At 39.5% G+C, this 12,386-nt stretch overlaps 1 pseudogene; it reads right to left on the reverse strand.

The window, feature by feature from the left end:
* Positions 1-400: 400 nt before the first annotated feature.
* LOC107525044 (serine/threonine-protein kinase MARK2 pseudogene) lies at positions 401-1,939 on the reverse strand (annotated as a pseudogene).
* Between the last annotated feature and the right edge of the window lie 10,447 nt (positions 1,940-12,386).

A 12,386-nucleotide genomic window follows, 5' to 3' on the forward strand; every position in this document is an offset into this window, starting at 1 on the left:
AGAATCAAATACTTTAATAAGAACCTCCACAAACATGGGAGCAAAGGAGAGCAGGGGAGGGAGAAGGGCCCAGGAAAAACAGTCCAGTCTCTGAAGTTTCATTCAGAAGGGGGGCCGAGGGCTGGGACCACAACAAGGGCAGTCTCTCTTCTTGAACCCAGGTGGCTCCAGACAGTTCTACAAGCTCAGCAGGTATTTTTGGATGAGACGCTTCTGAAGGTCCTGGAGATGCTGGATACCCTCCTGATGGCACCTCAAGCAGAGAACTCCTCGGCAGTTTGCACACCTCCATTGTCCCCTGGACCAAGTCCTCTCACACAGCACGCACACAGCATGTATTTCTGGCACCGCTCTCACCCACAACTGTTTTCGACCCCTGGCCGTCCACAATTTTGAAAATTTATACAGGCACGACTCTTGACCTTTTGAGATGCTTCTTTTTAGAGCATGGTATGCAGCATATAATTCTTAAGAGGGAACTGAAGACCCTCCTAGCCAGCCCCCGCTGGCCCTGGCTGTGACCAGAGGAAGACGCTGGGGTCCCAACACCACCGCTGGTGCAGTTACTGTGGCTGGTAGGGGAGACCCCAGGGCCAGGCTGGAGGACTGGGCTGGGGGTAGCCATCCCTGACTCTGGGCCGGGAAGAGGTGTGGTGGTCCTCACCTCCACACTGGCTGGAGGAGTGGGCTTCCTTGCGTCCGTGGTGGTCGGGGAAGTGGTCTTCCTCACTTCTATGATGGCTGGAGGAATGGTATTCCTGGATTTCAGGCTGTCCGGGGGAGTGGGCATCCTGGATTTCAGGGTGCCTGGGGGAGTGGGCATCCTCACTTCCTTGATGGCTGGGTGTCTGGCAGGGTCTTCTGTCTTCTGTCCTGAGGCCTGAAGCTGCCCCTGGGTTAGGGGAAGACTGAGGTTGGGGTCAGTAGAGAGGCAGGGCCTTACTTTGATCCTGCGGCCCACCATCCTGTTTTTCATACTGTCTAGGATTAGATATGTACCCATAACATCGTTATACATTCTTTCTGTCACCGCCCGCTGTACTTCCTGCTGCTCAAACCCCAGATTCTTCATTTTTTCTGTGACCTGGGGGTCCAAGTCACCCTGGGGGGGCTCACTGTATGGCTGTAGTTCCTCCGTCTGGCCAATGTTGACCCAGGGGTCCTTCATTATGTCTTTCAGGCATGGTCTTTGGCTGGGGTCAACTGTCATTAATTTTGTTAAAATTTTTTGACAGTCTAGGGACAAAAAGTGTGGTATATGGAAGTGCCCACTCAATGCCCGCTCTGTCTTTTCTTCAAGTGTGTCTCCCTCAAAGGGCACTTTCCCGGTTAGCATCTCGTAGAGAACTACCCCCATGCTCCAGACATCAGCCTGCCGCCCATCATAGAGTTTGTGCTCCAATATCTCTGGGGCCATATAGGAGATGGTGCCACAGAAGGTGTGCAATTTATCACCTGTAAGTTGCGTACTGAGCCCAAAGTCGGCTAACTTAACATTCATGTAACAGTCTACAAGAATGTTCTCGGGCTTGAGGTCCCTGTGGGCGATGCTCCTCTGGTGGCAGTACTGCACCGCTGAGAGCAGCTGCCGGAACACGCCTCGGGCTTCCTCCTCCGCCATGGGGCCACAGTTCTCCAAGTAAGCAAGTAAGTCCCCTCCACTCACGTGCTCCAGGAACAGATACAGCTTGTTCTCGGTGGTAATCACCTCAAACAACTTCAGGATGTTTGGGTGATTTAACTCCTTGAGACACTGGACTTCTCGAAGTCTAGAGGAGCCTCGCTGCCTCATAACTTTCACAGCCACCTCAGTGCCGGTCAAAGTGTGCCGGGCCAACCTCACCTCGGCAAAGGATCCCTTGCCAATGGTGTGCAGGAGGCTGTAATTACCGATATGGCACTCCTGGTTGGCAGAGAGGGCCGCAAAGTCATCAGGCATTGTGGCTCAAAAACAAATAACAAAATAAAAAATTAAAAAAATAAAAATTAAAATAAAGTTTAAATTAAAAAAATAATAAATAAAAATAACAAAAATATAAACAAAATAAAATAAAATAAAAAACAGAAAAATTAAAAAAGAAAAAGTAACAACAATAAATAAAAATAAGAAAAAAGAAACAAAATGAAAACAAAGCAAAACGACAAAGTAAGCCAAAGAGTCCAACTCCAACAGGTCACTACCAATAAGCTTCCTGGGGTATAACGGACAAAAACCTGGCCCCAGCCGGGGCCTTTTATAGGAGTGGTTTGTCATCCCATCACAATGGCACCTTATGAGGCGGTCAGAGCAAGAAATGGACCAATCATGCTGGGGTTAAGCCACAGTGGTTTTCTCACTCTTTGGGCTCATGCCCTTTTTACTCTGAAAAAAATATTAAAAAACCCTAAAGAGCTTTATGTTTATGTGGGGTATTAAAGATTGACATTTACTTTATAAGAAATAAAAATCTGTAAGATGCCCCAAAACATAAATAAATGAAAAGTTTGACTCTTCTCATGCTCCAGGTCTCAGTTCAAATATCACCTGCTCAGAAAGCGCTTCCTGATCCATCCATTCCTATGAACCTCAGCCAGCCCATCACTTTGTCATCTTCATAGCACTGACCACAGTGTATCTGAGTCTTGTTACTGTTTGTCCTTCCCATGAAGTGAGGAGCATGACTATAGTGTTTCTTGTGTCTAGCAGGGTGAGTGGCAACATAATATGTGTTTAATACCTACTTGTTTACTGGATTAACAGAAGAGATTGGGGGACCAAAAGAAAATATGGCCAACTACTCAATCAAATGATTCATAAAAAATCTTTAAAAAATTCATGTTCTCTCCTCACTCAGGTTTGTGGGCAGATAAGATAGGAAAGAGGAGGGCTGAAGTCTAGGTTTTCAGGTATGTGGGTGCTCCGTGAGGCTGAGGAAAGGCCAACTAGTAGGAGCCTTGCTATAAAGATTAAAGAAGATGATTCATCTCTCCAGTGTAACTTGCCAAAGGATGCAATGAATTTGGATCTGCAATGAAGCTGCAAGGTATTTTTACATTTTATTTTTCTAAATTTTTATTTTAGAGTGAGAGGGAAAAGGGTGAGGGGAGAGAGACACACACACATTGATTTGTTGTTCCACTTATTTATGCATTCATTGGTTGATTCCTGTATGTGCCCTGACAGGGAATTGAACCCACAACCTTGGAAACTCCTTATTTCACTTTCAATTTTGAATATCTTTGCCAGATAGAGTCATCTTGGTTTTAGACTCTTGCTTTTCATTATTTTGAATACTTCATGCCATTCCCTTCTGGCCTGTATTGTTTCTTTTGAGAAATCAGCTGACAGCCTTATGGGAGCTCCCTTCTAGGTAATTGTCTCTCTCTCTTTTGCCCTTAAAACTCTTTCTTTGTCTTTAACATTTTCCATTTCAATTATGATGTGTCTTGCTGTGGTTCTCTTTTTGTTCATTTTGATTGGGACTCTCTGTGCTTCCTGAACTTGTATGACATTTTCCTTTATCACGTTAGGGAAGTTTTCTGTCTAATTTTTTCCAACAGGTTCTCTATCCCTTGCTGACTTTCTTCTTCCTCTGTTATCCCCTGTGATATGGATGTTGCTCCATTTCATGTTATCCCACAATTGCCTTACACTGTCCTCATGCAGATTTTTTAAAAATATATTTTTATTGATTTTTTAGAGAGAGGAAGGGAGAGGGAGAGATAGAAGCATCAATGATGAGAGTCATTGATTGGCTGCTTCCTGTATGCCCTGCAACCTGGGCATGTGCCCTAACATGGATCATAGGTCAATGGTCACCCCTGAGTCATGCTGGCTGGCTGTCCTCATGCTTTTTGAGTAATTTTCTTTCTCCTTCTCTAATTGAGTGATTTCTTTTCTACCTCGTCTTCCACTTTGCTGATTTGGTCCCCAGCTTCTAATCTACTGTTGATTCTTTCCAGGGTATTATTTTATATTTTATTTTTGTTTAAAATATTACAGATGCTCCTTTTTCTCCTCAATGACCTATTCCACCTCGTCCCCTCCCCCTCCCCAGTCTCTCTCCACACCATTGCCCATGTCCTTGGGTTGCGCATATATGCATATACATTCTTTGGTTAATCTTTCCCCCTCCACCCACCCACCCTCCTCCATCCCTCTGATACTTGTAAGTCTGATCCATGCTTCCATGTCATTGAATCTATTCTGATCATCAGTTTATTAAGTTCTTTAGATTCCACATATAAGTGAGATCATGTTATGTTTGTCTTTCTCTGCCTGGCTTATTTCGCTTAGTATAATATTCTCCAGGTCCATCCATACTGTCCCAAAGGGTATGAGATCCTTCTGCTTTACAGCTGCATAGTATTCCATGTTGTATATGTCCCACAGCTTTTTTATCCATTCATCTACTGATGGGCACTTGGGCTGTTTCCAGATCTTAGCTATTGTAAACTTCACTGCTATGAACATAGGGGTGCATATATTCTTTCTGATTAGTGTTTCAGGATTCTTAGGATATATTCCTAGAAGTGGAATCACTGGGTCAAAAGGCAGCTCCATTTTTAATTTTTTGAGGAAGCTCCATACTGTTTTCCATAGTGGTTGCACTAGTCTGCATTCCCACCAGCAGTGTACTAGGGTTCCCCTTTCTCCATATCCTCGCCAGCCCGAGTCGTTTGTTGATTTGTTCATGGTGGCCATTCTTAAAGGTGTGAAATGACACCTCATTGTGGTTTTAATTTGCATCTCTCTGATGATTAGCGACATTGAGTATTTTCTCATATGTCTCTTGGCCATCTGTATGTCCTCTTTGGAGAAGTGTCTATTTAGGTCCTTTACCCACTTCTTAATTGGGTTTTTTGTCTTCCTTTTGGTGAGTAGTATGAGTTCTTTGTACACTTTGGAAATTAGCCCCTTATCAGATGTATCCGTGGCAAATATGTTCTCCGAGACCATGGGGTTCCTTTGTATTTTGAGGCTGTTTTCTTTTGCTGTGTAGAAGCTTTTTAGCTTGATGTAGTCCTATATGTTTAATTTTTTCTTCTGTTTCTCTTGCCCTAGGAGATGTATAAATGAAAATTCCACTACATGGGATGTCTGTGACTTTACTGCCTATGTTTTCTTCCAGGACTTTTATGGTTTCATGATTTACGTTTAAGTCTTTTATCCATTTTGAGTTTATTTTTGTGTATGGTGGAAGTTGGTGGTCTAGTTTCAATTTTTTGCATGTAGCTGTCCAATTTTCCCAGCACCACTTATTGAAGAGACTGTCTTTACTCCATTGTATGCTCTAGCTTCCTTTGTCAAATATTAACTGACAATAACGGTGTGGGTCTATTTCTAGGGTCTCTGTTCTGTTCCATTGATCTATATGCCTATTGTATCAATACGAGGCTGTTTTGATTACAATGGCTTTGTAGTACAGTTTTATGTCTGGTAAAGTGATCCTTCCCATTCTGTTCCAAGGTATTCTTTATTTCATCTATGTCATTCTTCATTTCCATTTTTATTTTTTTTGTAAATCCTCACCTAATGATATTTTTCCATTAGTTTTTTAGAGAGAGTGGTTGAAAAGGGGGAGGGAGAGAGAGTGGAGAAAGAGAAACATCAATGTGAGACACACTGGTTGCCTCCTGAATGCACCACAACACAGGCTGGGGATCGTACCTGCAACTGAGGTACATGTTCTTGACCTGGAATGGAACTCACAACCCTTCAATGTGTGGGCCAATGCTCTAACCACTGAGCAATGTTAGCCACGGTTTCGATAGGTTCTTATTCATGGTTTCTATATGTATTTTCATGCTGATGTAGTTTCCACTAAGTTTCTTGTAGTTCTCATTAAGTTGTCTGAACATCCTTATAACCATTATTTGAACTCTATACCTGATAAATTGCTTGCCTCCATTTCATTTAGCTCTTTTGCTGGAGATTTGTCCTGTTCTTTTGTTTGGGAACTGTTTCTTAGTTTCCCCATTTTACTGTTTCTTTGTGTTTGTTTCTGTGTATCTCATAAGACTGCTTTGCCTCTCAGTATTGGTGTGGTAGGTAGCCTTTTTGTGGGACCCAGCAGTATAGTCTCGATCTTCTGAGCTGAGTGCTCTAGGAAAGACCCTTGCATGGGTGCTCCTGTTGAATCTGGGTGTTGCTTGCTGTCCCATTGGTCGGTGGGCTCAGACCTCAGTCTTGTTGACTGTGAGTCTCAACCCTGACCACACTGTGCCAACTGTTTATACAGGTGCTTATAGAACAAAACAAGACAAAACCAGGCAAAACCAAAAACAACACGTAAAAAACCAAATCGACAATAATAAAATAGCCACAACAAACAGACTAAAAAACAAACAAACAAACAACATACACACACATACACACACAGAATACTAGAAGACACAAGACAAAGACTTAGAGGAGAAAGAAAGCAGACAAAAAAACAAAAAATGAGAGTGTGAAAGAAAAAAAGGAAGAGACCAGAAATAGGGTAAGTATAAAAAAATAGAAGAAAGAAAAAAATAAATAATAATTTTAGAAAGTAATAACACTGAATAAAATATAGAATAGAAAATGAAACATGGGGAAAGATCAAAGGAAAGAAGAAAAAAAGTTAATTAAAAATAAAAATTAAAAGAAAGTAAAGAGAATGAGAAAAAAATAAAAATGAAAGAGAAGAAGGAGAAATTAGGGGGAAAAAACAGAAGAGACCAAAACCCAAAGCAAACAAAAACAAACAAAAAACACCTTTGGATCTGCTATTTGTGGACCTTACTGGATTTTGCTCCCATGTTGTTGGATATGGCCTCTTGGTGTGTGAGTCCCAGGCTTCCCAGGCAGCTCTCTGATGCAGGCCAATGTGAGTTGCTGTGCCTGCCTGGCCCTAGGCAACCTGGCTGAAGCCATGCAGGATGGATCTCCAAGTAGTCAGAGGCTGGGTCTGCTTTGGGACTCACCCCTTGAATGTACCTGTTCTGAGCTGCTTTCCCTTCCCCCATGGAACTGGGTTCTGTGGGGATATCTGGTCTGGTTAGGATGGTTTAAACAGATTTGTGTTGGGGTTGGTGCTCATAGCTTGTAAAAGGGGCCGGTGGGTGCTTCCTTTCCTTCAATGCCTCAGTTCTGCCTGGGTTACTAGCACCCCCTTGTTGACACCTCAAGCAGGAGGGGATAGGAAAAAATCCAACAACAACAAAAACCACTCCAGCCCCACTTGGCTCTCAGTCTTTCTCTATTCTCCTGGTCATACTCGCTAGAGGTTTGTCTAGTATAGACACCTTTCCAAAGAATGAGGTCTATTTTTCTGCCTCTCTCCATTGTTTCTTTGTTTCCTATTTCATTAATTTCTCAGTATTCTTTGTTTCTTGTCTTTATTTCTGTATTTTACTGTCAACCCTCCCCCCAAAATTACAAACTAAAAGGAAATATAACTACAGATACACTATAACACCTAAAAATCAATGTTTTCCTGCCTTGGCCAGGTAGTTCAGTTGGTTGGAGCTTCTTCCAGATATGCCAAGTTTGCGAGTTCAATCCCTGGTCAGGGCACACGTAAGAATCAACCAATAAATGCATAAATGAGTGAAACGAGAAATCGATGTTTCTATCTCTCCCTTCCTCTCTCTCTGAAATTAAAAAAAAAGATTGGAGGGGACCCTTCTTGTACTCTGTGAAGCTCCCTCTTCTTTAAAAAAAAAATCATTGTTTTCCTTATATACTGGAAATAACCAAATAGAAAATTAGAAATTATAAGAGAAATAAAGATATTCTCAATGGAAGTATATATTAACTTCCTATTATTTCATCCTAGTGGTTTAAACAATACAATTTATTATCACACAGTTCCAGAGGTCAGAAGTCCAATATGGGTCTTACTGGGCAGAAATCAGGTGTTAGTAGGGCTGTATTCTCTTCCTTTCTGGAGGCTCTTTGGAAGAACCAATTTCCTTGACTTTTCCAGCTTCTAGCAACTAACTGCCCACAATCCTTGGTGCATGGCCCTCCTCCTCCATCATCAAAGGCAGAAACAAGTTGGGTGCTTCTTATATTGATCACTTTGAACAGCTTTGCATGTCATTACATTTTCTCTGACTCTGACCTCTCTTCCACTTTCCTCTTATGCTTTTAAAAATCTCTTGTGAGTACATAGGATCCACCTGGATAATCCAGGATAATCTCCCCTTCTCAAGGTCACCTGATTAGCTAACTCAATTCCACTTACAATCTTAATTCCCCATTACCATGTAACCTAAATGTTCATAGGTTCTGGAGAGTGGAATGTAGATAACTTTGGAGGCCACTATTCTGCCCCTACCACAGAACAAAACCTATAAAATACCAAGAAACATATCTAACAAAATATGTACAGTGCTTTTCAGAAGCAAAATGTTTTTAAAGATCGTAAAGGAAGACCTGAATAAGTCAATAGCTATACCACATTCATATACTGGAAACTGCTGTAAATGTTATTTTTTCAAATAATCTATTTTAAAATTTGTTTTAGATAAAATTTGGCAAAATGTTACCAAATCCACTAAAGTATAAAAAGTAAAGAATAGCCAAGATAATTTTGAAGTAAAAAAAGGTGATGAAATTTGTCTTAGCACACATTAAAACTTATTTCAAATATAGTAATTATGATACTGTGAGATGGGTACAGTGATAGGCACTCACAATAGAAGACCCAGAAAAAGAACTGCTTTCTATGAAAACTTGGAATAAAACATGGGGAGCATATCTAAACAAGTCAATGGGAAAGAATAGACTATTTAATAATATCTAAATGTTACATTTAATAAAACCTAAATGTTTAGAAAATTTTAATAGATTCCTACCACATATTCTGCACTAAAGGAAAATTCAGTAGTTTAAAGGACCAAATATTAAAAAAAATAGATTTCTAGATCAGTATGATCCTATTTATATGAAGTCCAAGGACAAACAAAATTAATCTATGTGATAGAAAGTAGTTGGGGACTGAGGGGAATTAATGTGAAAGGAGCATAAAAGACCCAAGTTATGGAAATGTTTTTTATCTTGATTTGGAAGGTGATTACACAGGTGTATGCAATTCTTAAAAATCTGTACACTGAACTGTACACTTAGATGTGTGCATTTTATTTTATGTAAATGATAACAATAAAAAATCATTAGATGAAAATATAAAAAAGCAAAGCATATGTGTTTAGAATTTTTAAGCTGTTAATATAAAAGGTGTGTGTGTGTGTGTGAGAAATTTCTGGAAGAATACATAAAATTCCTTTTTATCTAAGTGGTTGATGATAAAAAAAAAATGAGACCCACCATGGGAGGGAGACTTGTTCCTCACTTTATTCCCTTTGTTCTGTTTAAATGTTTTACTGTGTATAAGACTATACGTGTTATCAACTGGGAACTATTTCAAGTAACAGATGACAGCTCTGCTTCTAAGAAAATAAAGCTGAATTTTTAAAAGAAGATGAAAAAGGTGTAAACTAACTAAATAAATAAACAGTAAAAGAAGCTCCTTTTAGACTGATTATAACTTCAGGTACAGTGATTTAGAGAGACCCATAAGAGAAACCAAGGAGTTTGTAAAACCATATTAAACATGTCTTTATGCTATCTGCCAAAAAGCTGGTAAAAGATGAAATGGAAAATATAAACTCAGAATTCAATGAAGTTAGTGACTGTACTTTAGATTTATATTCTCATGAAAGATGGGAAAGAAAAGCTGTCACTCATATAAAAAAAACAAACTCACTGAATATTACTCCTTTTTATGTACGTTTGAACTAAGCTAGTTGGGCCTAAAAGAGAAATTATTTCCTGAGGTTTATAGTTCTAGGGCCTCTGAAAACAAATATATTTTACTAGTGCCAGTCAAATAGCCTTAGAAAATATGATAGTATGTCAAACAGAACTATGATGAACCTCCAAAATCCAGATATTATTTATTATCCAGAATTATGTGTATCAACCAAATAGAAAATACATGTGAGGGAAAATATAAGTACAGACAGGAAGATATTTCTATTTTTTAGAAGTCAAAAGAACACAAAATGCAATGTGCTGTTATAGCCACTTGGATGAAAGTTGAATATTGTTTAATCAGACCCAAGAATTGTATACCCTGTGATCTGAATTCAGTGCCCATGAGCTGTGAGATCACTCATGTGAGAGTCAAAGATTTTGCCACTGTGGCAGCCAGAGTTGCCAACAAGAACTCAGTCTGAACTGAATCTCTGTTATGCAAACTCACATAAGAGGGTATCTCCAATTGCTTGAGGTAAAATAATTGTTTTCAACTGGGTAAGCATCTCATAACAATAGGAATATGAGAATTAAGAACTGAAATATGTCAGATAATTATATTAGGATTCTCCATGGTCTCTCATGCTTCTACACAGCTTGTTACCAGAAGCTTGCTCTGGACAACTTTTTAAAAAATGTTTGTAAAACTAACAGCTTAGTTGTAAAACTAACAGAGAGAGTGTTCCCCTCCAAAGTAAAGGCAGAAAGGTTCACTGGCTATTATAAAAGACTGAGGCACTCTAAATTCAGGATTCCTCTGTGTAATACAACCCTTCTGCATGTGCAGGTGACACTTGGCCCTCTTTACATCACAATAGGAACTGAAGTTCATGGAACAAACTTCAGTGGTAAAAATTAGTGGATTTTGGGTCCCAGTGAAAAGATATCCAAATGCTTACTAAACAAAAAACACTTAATAACTGCTAATAATAGCATTTGTAGGCTGTCATCCCGAGCAACTCATATACCTTGACAATCTTGAATAATTACATATAATAGCAACATAGTAAGTTGTATTCCTAGGAAAGAATAAGAACACCCCACTCCCTCCCCCAAATAAAGGTCCTTCAGGTTTTACTAAAGAATTTACTACTGCCATGGTTGTCTTACCAAGAGTGGTTCCTAGAACTCCTAAGCTCTGAAACATATATTATCGCCAAAGAAATTTCAGGAGCAATGTGACTAATAGATTAGGAAGGGAGTAAGGAAAAATACTAACTTTATCTGTACATACATAAACAAATGTCATCTTAGGAAAAAATAGTAAGGGAAGTTTTTCCTAAGTGCTGAGGCATATATAGTCTTTTCTGCAGTTATGCAGCAATTAAGGCCTTATACTCTTTCAAAGGAATTTCAGTTACCTGGAAAAATGGCTGGATGAAGCTCAGCACTGTAGATAAACCTATTTGACCTTCCTGATGAAGATGGATGATGGAGGGTGTGCAATGATGTACAGGGAACCAGAGAGGAATGTCTGAATTCTAACCTGCTGGGTTACCCTCTATAGTTACCATGATTACCTGAAGCAGAGTGGGCCCCTATTACCACTCACGTCTCACTTAACTGTAATCTTGCCTTCATGTCTTCTCTCTACCGATTTTCTTCAACTACTTGAACACCAGTCATAGTAGGGCTTCTGCTTCTCTTTCTCTTTAAGCACTCCCCTTGGCCCAAGACCTCCAGAAGAGTATGCTCTGCTGTCTAAGAACACTCATATTAGCAATTAGTAATTAGTGAGATATGTATACCAGAAATCAATTTTTCTGCCTTGAGCAAAAGACTTTCAAACAAGAAAGTCTGTCTCTGGAGTGTATTCAACTTTACCAGTAGAGATGGTACTATATTTACTGCTTACAGTCCGAAGGTCACCAAGAGTGGTTCCTAGAACTCCTAAGCTCTGAAATACATTATCGCCAAAGAAATTTCAGGAGCAAAACCTTTATCTGCATCCTTTCCTAGTGCTAGATAATTCATACCATCAGCCTCTTCCCTAAGAAGCTTAATTAGCTAAACTCTTATTGTTAAGATTTCACTTTTAATAATTTAAAAAAAAAAGTTTCTCTTGAGAAATTCTTCCCTGACAATGAAATCATTCTTGTAGCCAAAAGTCAAAATCAAACCTTATTAAACTATCATGTCATAAAATATTAAGGGCAAATCACTTTCACTATGGTATTTATAACTCCTAACTTCAAAAACTCCAATGATCTATGCTCTTCTGCCCCTTTCTATAAACTGAGACTCTGGAGTTCTTACTGTAACACACCCATATTCACAATGAGAAAGACAGAACTTTCTATCTCTAAAGTGCCCGATCAGTTCAAGAACTATCCTTTCTTTGTCTCACCCGTTTATTATCTCCACACTTAGAGAAATTTCTCTTCCCCAACCCAAAGTCTTTTTCCAGATTCATTACCACTGTCTGCTTCCACAGAGCATGAAGATGTCAATAAATCACAAGTGTCCTTTCATGCCGGTCACTGTGGCCTCAGTTATTAAATCCATCCCTGCTGACTCTTGGCTTTTAGTCACAATAAGTTAACTTGTCTTCCATTGTCATTCAATAAGAGTTGCTTCTAAAAAGATGATAATATATTGATTTCATAAACTCACTAACTTA

The sequence above is a fragment of the Miniopterus natalensis genome, chromosome 4 (assembly GCF_054644295.1).
Source record: "Miniopterus natalensis isolate mMinNat1 chromosome 4, mMinNat1.hap1, whole genome shotgun sequence".
In the NCBI taxonomy this organism is placed as follows: Eukaryota; Metazoa; Chordata; class Mammalia; order Chiroptera; family Miniopteridae; genus Miniopterus; species Miniopterus natalensis.